Source organism: Rattus norvegicus, chromosome 8 (assembly GCF_036323735.1).
Source record: "Rattus norvegicus strain BN/NHsdMcwi chromosome 8, GRCr8, whole genome shotgun sequence".
Lineage (NCBI taxonomy): Eukaryota > Metazoa > Chordata > Mammalia > Rodentia > Muridae > Rattus > Rattus norvegicus.
The window spans coordinates 120,451,075-120,469,181 of NC_086026.1; the positions used below are offsets into that span (position 1 = coordinate 120,451,075).

An 18,107-nucleotide genomic window follows, 5' to 3' on the forward strand; every position below is an offset into this window, starting at 1 on the left:
CATTTACCTCCCTTCTCCTCCTTCTTCTTTTTCTTTCCCTCTCCAATTCTCCACTCTCTCCTTTTATGCCCCACCCACTGCATGCTGGACATAGAACCTGGGGTTCCACACATGCCAGGTACCTCCTCAGTCACTGAGCTATAACCCAGACCTCCTAAGGTTCCTTGAGCAGTGCCCCGGGATTATCTTTTATAACAGTTATTATAAGTAGTAACAAGTATTTACTTGGAAGTGTGCTCTGGTCTTCCTCTCCCTCTGGATGGGGGCCCAGTGAAACCAGGGACAATATGTGTGGTTTGTCCTGTACACAACGCATTAAATAAACTAGTCACAGCATGTGGTGAAGCCACAGTGGCCCATTTGAGGTCCTTCATGGGAGTAGATTCTGCAACACCATAGAAGGAGTATTTAATAGCTAGAAGAGGATATGAAGTTCTATCTGATGGTTTAATTTTAAAAATAAGAAGTTAGAGGGCATAAGGGATGATTTGTCCCAAGGCAATAAAGACCCTACCTTATTTTTCTCTTTTGAAGCTTGGCTCTAACATCTCCTATTTTTGCAGGATTGCTTAATGTATGTGGAGATGAATTTGGGATTAATCAGATGATATAACAGAGAAATGCAAGGATCCACAGTTCACCTGGGAAAAGCAACGGGGCAAGCTCTACAATAGGCAAAGAACTAGAAATCCTTTGGAAGATGTCACCTGAAAAGTCCCCTAGGGAAGTGCCATTTAACAGGGAACCTGTTGCTGTTATACCTGAAGACGGAAAGCTGTTCTCTCTCCCTCTCTCTCTCTCTCTCTCTCTCTCTCTCTCTCTCTCTCTCTCCCTCCCTCCCTTCTCTCTTTCAATCACACACACACACACACACACACACACACACACACACACACGCCACGAAGGCACGTTACTTATTTATACGCAGTGGCGGAAAGCCCCCTTTGTCTCCGAGAATAATCATTCAGGTAAAGTATGCTATTCTTTCAAAGGCTGGCCTTGGAAGCCACGACTTTCATTTCAATTCAGAGCCTGCTATTTGTGTCTACATAAGAGCGTAAGCCAGCTCTTCAAAGCGAAGCTGTTCCACTGTGAGCTCTCCTCTGAAATGATGTCATTATAAATGATAGCACCTCTTCCTTCCTCCATGCATTTCCTTCCCCTGACTTTGGTTTTCCGGCTTGCTTTTGTACTTTGCTTCATGGAATGAGTCAGAAAAACCAGTGATTACTCACTGTTAGGTGTCCCCGTTTCCACTGTGCCATGACAAGCTCCACTGAAGGGGGGAAAAGCTTCTACTCTGACGTTCAGAGAATAGGGAAGGAGTGATTTGGATCACTGCAGCCGTCCTGGTTTAGTCTAGAAAGATTTGGAGATGGTCTGGCCGGATCTTGTTCTGTTACCCTTCCATCACCAATACCTTGTTACATGTTCCCCTTATGCTTGACTAGAGAGAAAAACCTAGTTTTGAATTTTTAATATGTCCACTGTGGCTCCTCAAATTGAAAAATGCAACCGATACCTTTATCCCTTTAACAGCCTTCATCCTCAAAGGAGAACCCTCTCTCCTCAGGGTGGCTAACAGAACAGTGTCATAAAAGAGACGGCCTTTGACCTATGGCAAAGTCATGTCCTAATCAGATAAGCATAAATCGGAAATACTGTGAAACAGAAGTGCACTGGAAGGGGCTGGAGGCAGAGAGAAGATGGTCAAGGGCTTGTCTTGCAAGTAGGAGGACCCGTGTTCAACCCTCAGAAGCTGCTGATCCCTGGAACTGATAAAAGGAGAGAACTGATACTTGTGATTGTCCTTTGACCTCTACATATAAGCAGGGGTGCATGCCTCTGATATACTGATAAACAAGTGAACAGATGAGTCATGATTGTGAACATCTTAAATGATTGCATAGGTTTAAATACTTAGGAACAAGGATGTTACTGGATTTCAAATAAGTAAATGTACTGGATTGGGACAATACACTTAATCATATCAAAGTCTCAGTAAAATGAAATAAAAACAGGAAGTGTAGAAGTGAGTTTAATATTTATTTGGAAGGTAGAAAGTTAGCGAATCCACGGTGGTAAGCAATTTAAAAAAGACATGGACACAGAATTTCACAATGGCAGTTTAGAAACTGCAAGGCCATAGGACCTCGAAAACATTCAAATTGCAAAGTTCTGGCAGAAAAATCCAACCTAGATTTCTTTTTTTTATTTTTTATTTGCCAACCTAGATTTTTATATCCAGCTAAATTGCCAAACCTATGTAATGGCAGAATACAGATATTTCTCAAAGTTTAGACCTTTCTTCAAAAATACTTTCTATGTGCTCATTCTTAAAAATAACTACTGTTGAATATGCCTTAGAAAAATGAGAGAATAAGGCAAGAAATTAAAAAAAAAGCAGGAGATATAGTGTAGAGCAGACATGGGAGAGAGGTGGGGTCGTCCACATAACTCTGCAGTAGCCCAGGCTAGCGCTCCAAGATGAAGTAAGAGGGAAACCTGAAGGATCAAACAAAGGAACAGAGAAGTTTATTGACATTGGACATTATAAAAGATAGCAGCACTTGAAAGATCTGTGGGAGTATTTATAAATTACAGAGGTATAGAAAATTAAGAGAGTGGAAAGGACTTTTTTTTAATTTGAGGGAAAATAATATATATGTAAGGAGAGAAATGGATCATAGTAAAACATTTGAATCAGCAAATATCAGTGGTGAATCATAGCACCTAAACTGACCTTCAAATCTACACACAATTGTGATTTAACTGTTGCGATAATGCTTTTTCAGAAAGGGCAGAACAAGGAAGACAGGCAAGTGTGGTTCCGGTGGCCTGAGAGATGAATCCTATCTACAGCAGAAAGTCATCAAAGGCTTCTTTAATCAGTACACACAGCAGAGGTGCGTCACTGATAGCTCTGGCTGTGAAGGTCACAATGCAACCAGGGTGGTGGCTGTGCCTTTCAGAGTGAGTCTCTGACAAGCTGGTTTCCACTGTTGCACTTTTAGGACTATCTGTCTCCATTTCTTCTCATGTGCTATTGTGTGAAAAGGTGGATGAGAGGAAGGGCGAGATGCCTCCGTGGGCAAAGGGGCTGGCTCTTCAGTCGGACGGCTGAGTCAATCAATATCCAGGAGCCACACAGTAGAAGGAGAGACCAATTCCTGCAAGTGGCCCTCTGTCTCCACATGAGCACTCTGGCACATAAACACATGCACATAAATGCACACATGCACATATGGGCACACACACACACACACACACACACACACACACACACACACACACGAAACAAGATCAGAGTAGACCTGAAGGGCTTGTGATGTATGGAGCTGACAGCAACTAATGAGTCAAGTTTTTACTTAATTCATAGGTTTTTCCAGGGACTATTGAGGTCGTAGCATAAACTAAGACAATTTTTGGGAGTTACAAGTTGGGGTTAGACATAACTTCCAAATGTGTAGGAAGAGGCCAGTACAACAGTGGTTCGGGCTACATATTGGGCTGTTTTATTGGGGTTACTGAGTCAGAATTAAATGTTGAAAACTACAGTGTGAAGAAGTTGACACATAAGTCTTGAGAGAAAACACTTGAGTATCCCCCTCAGGTCTGGGGAGATGGCTCAGGCATTAAAGCAATTACTTACTGTGCAGGAGCAAGGGCCTGAGTCCGCATTCTCAGAACCTATGTAAATCTCATTTGTTCTTTACACCATAGCACATGTGCATAATCCTAGCATTCCCAAGGAGAGATGGGAGAATCCCTGCAAGTTGGCCCTGGGTAACCAACACTTGAGACCTCTACATGTGCTCCAATTCACACCCCCACACTACTCATACATACACACATACTCCCCTCACATGCACACCCGTATCCACTTACATGCACACACCCACACACGAATACCCCACACGCACACACAAACACACACACACACCACATGCACACATACACACACACACACATACACACTGCACATGCAAACCTCCCACATCACATACACACACACACATACACACCCCCAAATATGCACACACACACACTCCACACGCACATACACATACATACATACATACACACTCGTCACACACAAAAATATACACAGTTTTTTCTTCATGTCAGTAGCTGAATAGATATTTTTGTTCATTACAATGACACTCCATTAATGAAATGTAATGAATATATATTTTACAGCTGGCCATCCTGTTTTTTTCTTTTGGTAGTGCTGGGGATTAAATCTATGGCTTTGAATATGATTGACAAGGGCCCTACCACTAAGCTATATCTCAACTCTTACTCATGCATGCATGCACACGTGTGTGTATGTGTGCATGTGTTTTATTTTGTTCTCTTTTGAGACCAAGTCTGGCTATATAGCTCAGACTGGTCTTGATCTAGCTCTATCATTCTTCTAACTTCCCCTCCTGAATTCTGAGGTTACAGGTGTGTGCTCAGTTTGTCTACGTCAATTTTGAAAAGATTTTGACATTGAGGCATTGCTTAACTATTAGGGACATTCGATATAAGGTCTAAGTTAAAGATAAAGCAAGGGTTAACAATCGAGGGCCCTTAACTGCAGAAATAACTTGGAGAAAGGGGAAAAACCATTTGTGAAAGAAATACAGGCGTGGTGTAGTATTTGAGTTAGCAACACACAATGGTTAAATGTGAATTTTATAAATCTGTCTACAATTCCTGTTATAGAATTAGCACTGCAACTCATTGGATGAAAGTAAATGGAAGTCAGGTAAGGAAAAAAAAAAGCTTTCCCCACTATGATTTAGGGAAACGTTTTCCTTTGAGACAAGACTCCAAACTTGCTGTGTAATCCAGGTTAGCATGATCCTCCTCTGTGCTTGAGTTACAGACGGGTGCTGCAACACCCAGCTGGCTTGGGAAAATACTTAAAACCTGTGTAAACACACACACACACACACACACACACACACACACACACACACACACACACGCCTGCTTACTCTCATGGGTAGCCATGGGTAGTACAGAATTCTAAATACACTATTTTTATTCCTACTAATTCCTATGATAGAGTTAATTTATGAATTATTGTGACTAGCAAAGGCAACAATCGTAACTAATAATAAAATAAAATAACCATAACATTATACCATAGTGAAATTTATGTGACTACAAATCAATCTCTCTCTCTCTCTCTCTCTCTCTCTCTCTCTCTCTCTCTCTCTCTCTTCCTGTGATGGGAGGTGCTCTAAAGCCTTATGATGAAGTCGAATGGGATGACCAACAGTGATGTAACTGGTCTGATAACCGACAACCAGGCAGGTAACTTACACAGGATCAGTGCAGTAGGGGAGAGGACGCTTCAGTCCAGAATGGGGCAGGGTGGACACTAAGTCAGCAGTGTGTACAATTTAAAACCCGTGACTTGTCTACTTACAGAATTTCCCATGAAAACATTTCAGTGGTGATTATGGGTAACTGGAATTTCTATCAGTGGGGGGGACTGCTTTTTACTCGCTTAGTAAAGCAAGTATGATAAAGTGCTCACGTTACTTAGAATGTATAGTTCTAAGTATGACATTTATAATAATTACCAACCAGCACATACAGAATACGGGGTGCACTTCTATTATCTTCACATGCCAGTTGTAGTTGATATAACGATATAAAGACTATTTCTAAGGTCCTAAAGTCACAAAAGGCCAACAAATGCAGATGAAGCCAGGGAGTATAATGTTGTCACTTGGTACATGGACAAAGGTGACTTTGATGGAAAAGCGATCAGAGTTTGTCAGTGAGCACACAGACACACATGGACACACCAGAGGGGGAAGCTCTGCACCAGAAGTCAGAAACTTGAATTCTTATCTTGATGCCGTAAAAAAAAAAAAGAATTAAAAAACAGTTAGGCTTTCATGTACTGGGATGAATAATTCCTTGCAGGTTTGTTCATTTGATTAATAAACGAGCCCTGAGATTTGTATGTAAACTGTTATTTTAACTAGGGAGGCAGGGACAGCCGTAGCTGGTAGCTCCACTGGAAAGAATGAGCCAATGCTGAGAATGTGACGCACTGGCTGGGGAGCTTTCTGGTCTTGCTTTCTGGTCTTTCTGTAGTCTCTCATCCAAGGTCTAGCCAGGCCTGACCCTGCTTAGCTTCCAAGATCAGTGGAGATGTGGTGCACTCAGGGAGATATGCCCCAAGACCCCTCCTCTTATCTTAGCAGTCCTCTGAGGTAGGAATCTTCCCCCTCCAGTTTCTGTCAGTCAAGGATGGCAGAGCATTAGTTCTTTTTGTCTGCACCGTGCTCCCAGGTGTGCTATGCGTCTACTCGGGGACTTGTTATTCCCTACATGGCCTCCAAGAAGTAGGAAACAATAGACCACCCACCCACCCGAGCCCAGCAAGGATACTGAGAGCAAGAGAGAGGCCCTCAGTTGCTGAGGAGCCCCATCCCAACTTGGCCCCCAATACTGAGCATCTCCCTCACAATTCCATCCCAGAACCCCATAATAACAGGAGGGGCCTAGGGAACCCTCCTTACTCTCTTGAATACCATCCATAAAGTTCTGCTGCACCCACAAAATAAAAAGATAAAGAATAGTTCTTCCTTTAATCAAAACCATGTTCTCATCTTGGTTTTATTATTATTATTATTATTATTATTATTATTATTATTATTATTATTATTGTGTGTATGTGCTAATGTGTAGTATGTGTGTGGTACCTGGTTGTGTGTGTGCCCATTGCACATACATGGCAAACAGAGAAGAATGGAGTGACAAACTTCCCTCCATCTCTTTCTACCTTATAACTTGAGACAGAGCTGTCCTTGGGCTGAGGCTTGCCATTTCAGCCAGCCTGGCTGTCCAGCCAGCACTGGGGACTTTCCTGTCTCTACCACTTAGCTCTGGGGTTGTTGGCCTTTGCAGCCCTGCCTGGTTGTCTTTGTGGGGACTGGGGATTTGAATGCAGGACCTCATTCTTCCCGGCTGAGCCATCTCCCAAGATTTCAGTTGATTCTTATAATACTAGATTTGTAAGACAATAAAATACAAAAATAGGATTCTGTTTAACAACCTATGGCTTCCACACATAAGCTATATTTGGATGTTCACATCCAGGTATGTGTGCATGTATATACATGCGTAATTTATGAAGACAGCATGGCAGGGTAGATTAAGTAGGTCTTACACTATTAAAAGGTTCCCACAGCAGCCTTGTGCTCTGAGCCCTTTTGCGAAGCCTCAGTTCTGAGTTAGTGGATTGACGTTTTTGAGAATTCTGACGTTTTGGTTTCTTTAAAGAAACCCATAGAACTATTATGAGAATGCTTCCATTTTAATCCCAGCCAACAGCCGCACCTTTGCCCCACTCAGCCCTTCCCCCAGGAGCTCCCGTTCCATCTCCTGGATGATGAGGGAGCCCATGAAGGCATACTCATCTGTAGGGGACAGGGGCAGCTTTAGATGTAGGTGAAGGGATGTGGGGCTGCTTTGGACTGGCAGTCGCAGCCGATTCTGAATTGTGTTGTGCCCCAGCAGAGGTGTGGTTTTGCCTGCTGCAAGAAGTTTCTGTGGGTGTGTGATGTTGGGAATTCTGGGAACTTTTCAGAGGGCCTGTACATTTGAGGGCCCCAAGACGCAGGGTTGGTGATTGCTGCTCACTTAGGGAGGATGGTCACGTTTGCTAGTAGCCATGGTCAAGGGTGAGACAAGAAGAGAGGAATTAGATTCAGAGATCTCCCCTCTATCCTTCCTTCTTTCCTATCTAGTGTTTTGGGGTGAAACCGGGGTGCAGATAAAGGGTGGGAAAAAGAAGAACCCACAAAGTAGCAAAGACCAGCTATGAATGAGAGCTTCCCCTCCTGGGCAGCGCTTGACTCTGGGGTCACCACTTAAGCTTCCTTAAGTCTGACCCAGCTATGTCAAACTCAAGAACCGACATGACCACAATTTAGCACACATCTGCATGCGCCATTCTGTCCCGTGTGCAATGCCCCCATATCTCTCCTTTATAGTTACAAACAATCAAGTTCTTGCTGTACAAAAGCTAGTCTCAATGGGCTGGAGGGGTGCCTCAGCTGTTAAGAGTGGTTTCTTCTCTTGCAGAAGACCCACTTTAGGTCCTGGCACCCAAGTGTTGGCTCGTAACTGGTTGTAATGCCACTTCTAGGGAATACCAAAAAGCCCTTCTGGATTCTGCGTACTAGGCATGCATGTCGTATACATTAGAATAGGCAAAATACTTGCATACATTAAAAAAACTTTCAAGAACAAGGTCATCTTTATAAAATCTACTCTTAAGTACATTTTCACGTGAATATGCCATCCAACATTAGTGAGACGGATTGTTTATGGAATTCACTGCATAGCGAAGTGAGCCACACTTATCAAGCACATGAGTGTTCTTATTTAGATAATATTTATTTCTTCATAAGATACTTTATTTAATGTGTGTAGGAGTCCGCTGTTGAAAACTCTCTGACTACTTGTGACAAATCGTCTCGCTAACAGTTTTGAAGAGCTGTGGCCAAATGACACATGAGGATTGTGTGGATGCCTTAAGTTTGGCCTTCTTGAGAGTCTTCCAAGCGGCTGCATCAAGGGGCTACACCCAAGATGGCCGAAGAGGACAAAGGCTCCTTAAGAGAAAACAAAACGAAGCAAATCAAATCACAAATCAATTCAAGGTAAACAAGCACATATTTACTCACAGGGCAGAAAATGGGCAATGGGGGTGTGGACCCTCATCCTTAGATCAGGTCAGGAAATAGGAAGCCGTGAGAGCACAGCAGGAAGGTCACAGATAGGCTGGATGGTGTCTGTGATGCCAGGTGGGTGCCATGAAAGTGGAGAGAAGAGAAGCTACAGTGCAGAGAAGCCTGGGTCTTGGGCTCTTCTGAAGTCGTCAGGAGGGACAGCGGCAAAACCATTCTCCTCTCCTTACCCTGGGATCTCTCCCACACAGAGCTTCCACTGATAGCTCTGACTTTCCTACTAGCATGAGAAAGACACCCTCTTGTGGTATTGAAAGTGCTGTCTGCAAATCATGGTTTGAGGTTAGTTGGGTGCTGATGTATTCGCCAAGAGGAAAGCTTGTAACTCTCAGTCCCTCCCTAAAACCTGCTGCAGGAATCATTAATGTTGGCCTGTAGCAGAGAACAGTGACACAGTGTAACCTTCCGATGCGACCACCAGGAAATGGACAGGACCGGAGATCACTATGGAAGCAAAATAGTCAGACTAGGAGCTCAAATAGACAATACTGTAGGGTTTCTTTCATGTACAGTATCTATCTGTCTGTCTGTCTGTCTGTCTGCCTGCTTGCCTGCCTGTCTCTCTATCTATCTATGTATCTATGTATGTATCTATCTATCTATGTATGTATCTATGTATGTATCTATCTATCTATGTATCAATGTATCAATGTATGTATCTATCTATGTATCAATGTATCTATGTATCATGTATCAATGTATGTATGTATGTATCTATCATCTGTCTATCTATCTATTTATCATCTACCTACCTATCAATCTATCATCTATGTACTTATGTATCTGTGCATGTATGCACATGTACCTCTGTCTATCATCTTTGTTCTATGTATGTATCTGTCATGTATGTATGTATGTATGTATGTATGTATGTATGTATGTATGTGTATATGTTTGTATCTGTATATTTATGTCTGTCTACCTACCTACCTACCTACCTACCTACCTACCTACCTACCTACTTATGAATGAAAGTAGACTAGAAGAGCAAGGAAGGGATCTAAAGAGTGGACAGGGGAACAAAAGAATGGAATGATGGAATGTGTGTGACATAGGAGCAGAGAGAGGACTGCGTGAGGATAGGAAGTGACAACAAGGTGTGGAGAACGGGTGAACATCAGAGTATGATGATATATACACATACAAACGTCATCGTGAAACTCATTATATTGTATATTAAATAAAAATTGATTGAAATAAACAAGACAGATCTCGAAGAGTGTGTACCCAAGAACAGCATATCTTTGAAAAATAATCTATTATAACGAACCACAGTGGTGATGAAACCACGTCATGATTGTTAATGAGAGGAATGAATGACGTAAACAATAACATGGGTGGAAACGCCAAATAAAAGCTTGAAGAATTCAGTGCTTTCAAGATGGAGGGAGGGGAAGGAAAAGGAAAGAATTCAGGTCTTGGTGGAAGTGACTTCTCTAATCAGCAATGAAGGAGGAATTGCACAAATAGTGTTGACGAGGCATCTGGCTCATTTTCGGTGAAAGTAACAGTTACTATTTAGAAGGATTTTTGAAATAAAGTTGGATGGGGTGAGAAACTAAGAGTTGAAACTAATAAATTATCCAAAGAAAATCTAAGAACTAGCTTATTTATTTATAATAAGAGTGATGCTAAGTACAGTTTTTTATTTATTTTTTTGGTAAAGCAATATACCAAAGCATTGATTAACACCTATCACATAAAAACATGTAGTAATGGTTGAAGGTGTGGCTTAGTTGGTAAAGTGCTTGCCTAATGTGCATGAGGCTCTAGGTTTGACTCCCAACACTGAGGTAACTCATGACTACAGCACTGTAACTGGGAGGTGAAGGCAGGCCTTCAAGGTCATCCTTTGTTACATAGAAAGTTCAAAGCTAGCCTTTGTTACATGAGATCTGTCTCAAAACAATAACACACAATAACTACACACACACCACACACACACCACACACCACACACACACATACTCATACACACACACCACATATACACACATACCACACACACACCACACACACATACCACACACACACACACACATAGACACACACACATAGACACACACACATACACACATACACATACATACACACACACCACACACACATACACACACACACCACACACACATACACATACATACACACACACCACACACACATACACACACACCCACATATACACACATACCACACACACCACACACACATACCACACACAGATACACATACACACATACACACACATACACACATACACACACATACACACATACACTACATACACACACCACACACACATACATACACACATACACATACACACATACTACACACACACTACACACACACACACATACACACACACCACACACATACACACACACCACATATACACACACACCACACACATACACACACACCACATATACACACACACCACACACATACACACACACCACACACATACACACACACCACACACATACACACACACACCACACATACCACACATACACACACACCACACACACACATACCACACACATACACATATACACATACATATACACACACCACACACACACACACACACACACACACACCACACACATACATACACACAGACACAGACACACACATACACATACACACACACAATGTACAGAGAGAGAGATCTTGGAAACTACTGTCTGTGAAGTCAAGGATATTACATAGGATTTATGAACCTTACAAGTTAAAGAGAAAAAGATGGAAATAGGCTGAAGGCATGAACCAACAACCAACAAAAGAAATGGATTTCAAAGCTAAGTATCTAATAAATGGCGGACTTAGTAACCATTAGTAACCAGAGTTAAGGAAAGGAAGACAAAGTCCTCTACGGTTCCCCTCTACTAAAGCAAAAGCCAGTTATCCGATGCATATGACACGACTATTATTCTCACGCACCGCATCTGGGAGAGGAAAGAACATCGCTGTTGTCAGGTAAACTGGGACAAAGTATTTCCTTGTTCTAAGAGTGAAAAGCTTACAGCAATGTCAATTTCAGGATTGGGTCTTAAAACATAACCGTACCCTCAAAGAATTAGCAAAAGGCTCACCCCAGCTTTTCTAATAACGTTGAGATGTAAAACAACAAAACACCACAACATTGGATAGCAGTTAACTAAAGCCGGGCACATCCACTAACAAAGTAGACTTTTGGCCAGTGGGAGAATTTTAAAATTAATAATGGCCGACGTGATGTCACAAAAAATATAAAAAAATATCACCCTCACAGTAAAACGTCCCAGTCTTTAGAAAACTCATTTAAAATGCACATGCACATTAAAAGGCTGAGACGGGCACCAAGCGAAATGGTAATATTTCTGTGTGTGTGTGGTGGGGTGGGTTGGGGGAGGGTAGACTTATAAACCCTCTTGGTTTTTGTTTTTGCTTATTTATATCTCCTCATTGAACACAATGAACATATTTTTCCCTTGTAATAAGAAACCAAACAGGGTATGTGTTACTATCTTTGAGGAATTAGAAAAGCAGGGTCGTGTTGAAACATGAGATACCTCTGTGCCAGTTTGGGTTTTGGTACCTCCATTGTTGGTCACTGTTGGGAAAGGAATTAACATCTTAGGGCAGAATGGCCAGGTCTGAGGAGATGGCCCAGTGGGGCAAGTGCTGGTGTGGAGGCAGGAGGATTCTGGTTCTTAGCACCCCAGAGGAAAGTTCTCTGACTGATGGACTCGCGTCACACCACACCGATGCCAAGCAGAACCGGCTCAGTGCAGGCTTTCTGTGACCTGATGTTTTTCGCCCTTCCTGAAAGGACTCTGACTTCTCACTGTTCTCCCTACCTCAAATCCTAGAAAGATCTTGATCTGGGCAGTGAGAGCATCGCGCGTTAGACAGTTCTATACCCTATGCGTCAAGACAGGGAACAGGCTTGCTATCACGGCTGGATCTAGTCACTGGGCCCAGGTAAAGCTATTCAAAACAACCTTCCCGTCTCCTCAACCCTCAGCACAACTCCCAAGTTAGTGCCAAGTTTTCCAGGAAATAGAAGTGAGGGGGCCGAAGGCTGATGGTAGGAGTATTCTTCAACTGCACTCTATTGAAGCATGGTCTCTCAGATGAACCCAGAGCGTACTGCTAAGGATGGTCTTACTAGCCAGCATGCTCTGAGGATCCTTGGTCTCAGCCTTCCAAGTGATGGAATTGCAGGGGGGCAGCCACATCTACTGTGTTCAGTGGGTTCTGGGGAATCCCAACTCCCACCCTCACTTGCCACATGAACAGCAAACACTGTAACCACTGTGCCATCTCCCCAGGTTCCCAACCAGCGAGGAATCTGAAATCCCATTAATCAAGCAGAACACTCACGGTAAAGCTGAGAAGATCCTGGGCCACCTCTCCCTGCCTATATTACCCGCTCTCCCCTATAGAACATCGTCTCCAACCCTGTCCTAGCTTTAAAAAAATTAATGGTATTCATTGTTTATAAATGCCTGTGTTGATCTTTCCTATTTCGGTTCCTGACGACTAGTGGAAAAACTCTCTCATTTCCTCCACCCCTCGCCCATACCCAGCTTTAAAAATAGCAGTGAGAGTTGGGTTGGCGCAAGGCCTCCTGGGTTTGGAGTTCACAGCCTTTGCCCCTGGGGCCATCAGATCAGAATGTGATACGTAGCTGGGAAGCTTTTCTTCTGGGATGTGCATTTGGCTTAAGGTTTCTGGAAGAGTTGTCCTCCGAGTGACCACTTTCTCATGGTCATAGGGGGGGGCATCTGACCTGGTGGCTTGATCCCATTATTGACACTCTCTGGTGTTGATTTCTGTTCCCCTTTTCTGAAGGCCTGTTCCCAATGCCACTTGCTTCCTTCAGACCTGTTCTCCGAGCTCAAGGCTGGAGAAATTCTATTTATCTAGGTCGCCAAATAGTAAGATGGGCAAGGTGCTTTGGGAGAAACTGGCACATGACTGATATCAACTTTCTTTTTGCACACGAAGCTGTGGTTTATTTTTCGTGTTTTTTACAGTGCTGGAGACGGAACCCAGAGCTTTGCCCTCACCAGGCAAGCGTTCTGCCATTAAGCTACCTCTCGGCCCCCTCTAAAATTTTTAATGGGACAATGAATCACTAAGTTGCCCAGGTTCCTCCTGCCTGAGCTCTCCTGTGCAGCTGGGAGGGCAGCTGAGTGTCACCATGCTTGGTGTAGAGGTTTAATAAAGGTTCGGGTTTTCAGTCTAACTCTAACCGCTTTCTCTGGGAGTATCCAAGTGCTGTACTTATTTCTAACCTTGTTTCAAAGATGCCAGGGTTGAGAGTAAGGGAATGACTTTTTGTCCAGTTCTTCCCCCCATAATGTCCTGGACTCCCCCACACTCTTTGCACATCCCTCTCTCTATCCTTACCAGTGTTGAGCATTCTTAACACTGAGCGTGAACATCAGTTGCGGGCAAGGTTCTGTTTTCCATCAGTTTGATGGGGCGGGGCCTTACTTTACCTTTGTTAGCTATTGGAAGTTTTAGAGCAAGCAAGTCAGACTCAGGAGCCTGAGGCTACGTCTTTAGATGACAAGGTAGAGCAAGCACCCTCCAGGAAAGCAATAACGTGATGTTAGCTTGCTTCTGAGAGTCCAGTCAATGGCAAGCAGGGTGAGCCAGGAGACGCAGCACACGTGGGAACTAGTTTTGTAATGTAGGTAGCTGTGAGACAGTTCATGGGGCTGGGAAAGAACTCAGTCTATAAAGTGCAAAGGACCCGAATTCAGCACCCAGTCCCATATAAAACCCAGGCAGGGAGACTGATACCAGTGCTGAGGGGGTCGAGATTGGAGGATCCCCACGGTTTGCTTATCAGCCAACCTAGCCTAATTAGTGGTGCTGCTCCGCAACCCAGTAAGAGACCTGTTTCCAAAACACAACTGGCAGGGCTAGAGGGATGGCTCATCTGAGCTCTGTACCGGGCCCCATCTGGTAGCAGGAGAAAGCTAACTCTGGCCTCTTCTGACCTCCATATATGTGTCTGGCCAACACACACACACACACACACACACACACACACACACACACTGATTTTTCTGACTGACTAGAGGTGGAAGTGTGTATGTGTGTCCATCCATGTCGTGTGTACACACATGTCCATGTGGCATCTTGCACTTGTGTACGGTCATGCTGTTGAGACAGAGCATTCGAGGGAGCCATGGCCTTCTGCATTTTCTCCTGGACATGATCTGTGCTTTGCTTTTATGGATGGGTGGATGGGCAGTGTTTAATAGGTGATTGGAAAAACAATGGAATTAACTGTGGATGTCTCTTCTCCCCACCCACGACTGAGACTTTAAGCCCCAGATATGTAGACTTGCCTGCTCTATTTTACACTACTGACCCAATTCTCTCACTTATGATGTCATGTCTATTGTTGCTGCATAACCTTGGGGACCATCCTAAAGTAGGTCAGTAGAGCAGTGCCTGCTCCAGCAACTGAATGGCTGTGCAGGACACTTGCTCCGACAGGCTTCCCCAGTGTGGTTAACTGGAGGTGATGTCCTATTCCTGCTGACCATCGGCCTCAGACCTGGAATGATTCTGAAGTCAGAAGCAAGCAGCCTCTGGGCACTCATCCTGGTTTCATCTTTTTTTTTTTTTTTTTTTTTCGGAGCTGGGGACCGAACCCAGGGCCTTGCGCTTGCTAGGCAAGCGCTCTACCACTGAGCTAAATCCCCAACCCCATCCTGGTTTCATCTTAAACTCTGGCAGGAAGCAGAGACCAGGGGCAGAAACTCTGCCACACTGGAGGAGAAGTTGGTAAACCCTTCCAGTGCCACCATGCTGTGTCTGCCTTCTCTCCCTGCCCCTTCTTCCCCAGATCCACTCTGAGTGACTCTGCCTTCTTTTCCATGCCCTGGATATTCTGGAGCGAATGAAAAGGAATGAGAACACTGGAGAAAAGAGGGTGCATTCAGGGTAGACGTGCTGCCATTTGAGCATGTAGCATCTAGGAGGTAAGTTACTTAACTAGAGCTTGTCCTGAGTGAACACACACTCTCTGGGCAGTTATTTATGCACTGAAACCCTCTTCCTGGGCATTTCAGCTATGGTGTGATTTTCAATTCATATCCAAACCTTCTTTGGGGCAGAATGTGCGTAAGTCTCTGGAAAGACCACCTCTGCTGCGTTCTGGTTCACACAGCCCCCAAGGCACTCAGAACATCGAGACTGGGTTCCTCCCTGTGCACCAATTCTCTTTTAGGCTTTCCTCCCATTTTTGACCACTTAAAACTCCACCCAGCCAATTAATTACTTGTAAAACAGTCTGCAGGAAGGGAGGCCCACATTTTTCTTACATGGATAAGATAATAGTGTTTGGCAAGTTGGGAAGTTTGTATTTTCCCAGGAGGAGCAGTGTGTGCCTGTGAAAACTCTTGTTTTATAGCTTAACCCTTTATATTCCCCTCCCTCCCCCCCCTCTCCTGTGTATGTGGTGTGGTGGTGGTGGTGGTGCGTGTGTGTGTATGTGGTGTGGTGTGTGGTGTATGTGTGTGTAGAGTGTATGTATGGTGTGGGTATGGTGTGTGTGTGTTATACGTGGAGTGTGGTGTGTGTGTGTGTATGTGGTGTGGTAGTGTGTGTGTATATATGTGTATATGTGTGGTATATGTGGAGTAGTGTGTGTGTATGTATGGTATGTGTATATGTAGTATATATGTAGTATGGTGTGTGTGTGTGGTATGTGTGCATATGTGGTATATGTGGAGTGTGTTGTGTGTGTATGTGTGTGTGCATGCGCGTGTGTGTATGTGTGTGTGTATATGTGTGTGTATGTGTATGTGTGTGTATGTGTGTTTGTATGTGTGTATGTGTGTTTGTATGTGTGTGTGCATGTGTATGTGTGTGTATGTGTGTATGTGTGTGTATGTGTGCATGCGTGTGTGTGTATGTGTATGTATGTGTATGTGTATATGTGTGTATGTGTGTGTATGTGTATGTGTGTGTATGTGTGTTTGTATGTGTGTGTGTATGTGTGTTTGTATGTGTGTGTGCATGTGTATGTGTGTGTATGTGTGTTTGTATGTGTGTGTGCATGTGTATGTGTGTGTGCATGTATGTGTGTATGTGTATGTGTGTATGTGTGTGTATGTGTGCATGCGTGTGTGTATGTGTGTGTGTGTGTATGTGTGTGTATGTGTATGTGTGTATGTGTATGTATGTGTATGTGTGCATGCGTGTGTGTGGTGTGTATGTGTGTGTATGTGTGTGTGTGTGTGTATGTGTGTGTGTGTGTGTGTGTGTAGGTCAGAGAAATGCTTGCTGGAGTTGTTTCTCTCCTTATACCATGTGACTCTTGGAGTGCAAAGTCAGGGTATGATGCTCGATGGCCAGTGTTTCTTGCCCTGGGAGACAACTGAGTAGTCCAGGAAAGCCAAATATTTTAAAACAGATAGAATAAAAGAAGTAGGTCCAGTCAAGAAATATGCATAAATTCCACTATGTTCATAACAGCCTTATTTATAATAGCCAGAAGCTGAAAAGAACCCAGATGCCCTTCAACGGAGGAATGGATACAGAAAATGTGGTACATCTACACAATGGAATATTTATTACTCAGCTATCAACAACAATGCCTTTATGAAATTCATAGGCAAATGGATGGAACTGGAAAATATCATCCTGAGTGTGGTAACCAATCACAGAAAAACACACATGGTATGCACTCTTTGATAAGTGGATATTAGCCCAAATGCTTGAATTATCCTAGATGCGCAGAACACATGAAACTCAAGACAGACGACCAAAATGCGAATGCTTCACTCCTTCTTTCAAAGGGGAACAAGAATACCCTTGGGAGGGAATAGGGAGGCAAAGTTCAGAACAGAGGCAGAAGGAACACCCATTCAGAGCCTGCCCCACATGTGGCCCATACATATACAGCCACCAAACTAGATAAGATGGATGAAGCAAAGAAGTGCAGGCCTACAGGAACTGAATGTAGATCTCTCCTGAGAGACACAGCCAGAATACAGCAAATACAGAGGCGAATGCCATCATTAAACCACTGAACTGAGAATGGGACCCCCATTGAAGGAATCAGAGAAAGGACTGAAAGAGCTTGTAGGGACTTGAGACCCCATATGAACAACAATGCCAACCAACCAGAGCTACCAGGGACTAAGCCACTACCTAGACTATACATGGACTGACCCTGGGCTCCAACTGCATAGGTAGCAATGAATAGCCTAGTAAGAGCATTAGTGGAAGGGGAAGCCCTTGGCCCTGCCAAGACTGAACCCCTAGTGAACGTGATTGTTGGTAGGAGGGCAGTAATGGGGGGAGGATGGGAAGGGGAACA

The 18,107-nt window shown here is 43.7% G+C and overlaps 1 protein-coding gene across 3 annotated transcripts in view; it reads right to left on the reverse strand.

Annotated features, from left to right (window-relative positions):
• Stac (SH3 and cysteine rich domain) overlaps window positions 1-18,107 on the reverse strand; it is a 122,230-nt gene that overhangs the window by 41,910 nt on the left and 62,213 nt on the right. The window lies entirely within an intron of this gene.